This window comes from Pteropus medius, unplaced genomic scaffold (assembly GCF_902729225.1).
Source record: "Pteropus medius unplaced genomic scaffold, Ma_sr-lr_union100, whole genome shotgun sequence".
In the NCBI taxonomy this organism is placed as follows: Eukaryota; Metazoa; Chordata; class Mammalia; order Chiroptera; family Pteropodidae; genus Pteropus; species Pteropus medius.
In genome coordinates, this window is record NW_024344241.1 from 147316 (window position 1) to 149275 (window position 1960).

Below are 1960 nucleotides of genomic sequence, written 5' to 3' on the forward strand. Positions count from 1 at the left end.
CAGTTAACATGGAGTAAACTAGTCATGCTCATGCAGTCTGTACAACCATAGTCAGGGGGAGTTGGTAATTTTATTAAGTAGTACCTGAGCAGATTTGAGCTCAGCAAATGCTTGGGGTAAATAAAAATGGGCCCAGTTCTTCTGAAAATAATCTTGAGAAGATATAGTCTGTGGAAGAAGCGATTAAATATTAGGGGTATAAGGGACCTCTTTCATCTACTTTTTCTCTTTTTCCAGGTTCTTCTCCATTTCCACCACCACCAATTAAATATAACATGATTCTGTTCTCACTATTCATGACTCTAGAATTTCTTCACATGGAATTCTAGTATTTTTGCATTTGGTGTTGCCTTTAGATATATAGCACTCACTCGAAGCACAGTGTGTCCTACCAGGTGGGTCTGAGACTTTGAGTGAGTTCTCTTCTGGTAGAAATAGAATACAGCCTTGACTTTGGGCCTTACTTCAAGATAACAGACATCAAGTGCGGAATAATGAATTCCGATGTGCTAGAACTGTAACACATCTTGAAGTTCGAAAGAACTTGATATAAGATGAATCTATCTTGGGCATTTTCCAAGGGAGGAAGGCATTTCTGGAAGTATTTGAAGATCTTTTCTATATCACTACCTCACAATGTTATTTGGTGGCACGGATCTGAAGGACAGTATTATAGTGAATATATTTACACTATAGTTAACATGCATCCTGAATGTCTTAATAATTATTTTGGTCAGTTTATTTTTAGTCGATGTTTGGTTTTATTTCTGAGTAAAGTTGATTTTTCCACTGTCTTTGCTAGATTGCATTTCCCTTAATGAATATATTCTTTAGAAATAGAGTTTCTTTATGAAGAAGTCATAAAGGGAGATAAATAGAGAGAAATCAGAGTGCCAAAAGTAAGTTTGGAAATCAAATCATAGTAATAACAGGAAATTTGGAAATCAATCCTTAGTAATAACAGACTCCCCCATATTTATTGATACCTAAAATTTACCTGTATCTTAGAGAAATTTAAACTGAAGTCTTAAGCACAGTGTAGAGCTAAGTAGGTGCTAAATAAATGTTAGCCATGATTATTATGCCCATCTGAATTTAGAACAGAATCTATAATGTTAGTGTTATTGATTATTGATACAAATGCAGTGCCAGGCATGGTGCTAAGTATTTTAAATTCATTACCTTAATTCTTACAACAATATTATAAAGCATCATTTTTAATCTCACCCAATATGTTTTTATTTCAGACATTTTTTTCATCTCTAGAAGTTTGATTTGGGTTTTTTAAATAGTATATGTATCTCTCTTTGGCATGCTTTTGTTTTCCTCCACCTTTTTGAATGTATAGAATATAGTTTTAACAACTATTTTAATATCTTTGTCAACTAATTTTATACTCTATCATTTCTGGGTCAGTTTTGATTGGATCCCTGACATTGTGAATTCTACCTTGTTGGGCACTGGGTGAATATTCTTTTATTATATAAGTGTTCTTGAAATTTACAGTTCAGATGCTTAGAAACAGTTTGATTCTTCTGAGGCTCACTTTTGACCTTTGCAGGTAGGACCAGAGCAGTCTTTAGTCTGGGGCTGGTTTCTCTTTACAACTGTAACAATACCTTTCTGAGTACTGCTACTCAATGCTCTCTGTGTTTGTTAGGAGATTTCTTCACTCTGTCAGGTGGGAACTTGAACTATTTTAGGTACTCTTTGAGCTCCAAGGATGGTTCTGCCTGCTCCTTCTGTGTGATTCTGTCTCGACCTTCGGTTGTTTTCTAATAGGCGTGCTGTGATTAGTACTTAGCTGGAGACTTGATGTGGACCCATTGCAGATCTCCAGAACTCTCTCTTTGTCAACTCTAGCTTTGTTGGCTTACTGAACTCACAGCTCTCAACTCAGGGAGATTGCTGAGCTCCTTCTGGATACCCCTGGCCTACACTGTAGCCTGGGAATTTCTCC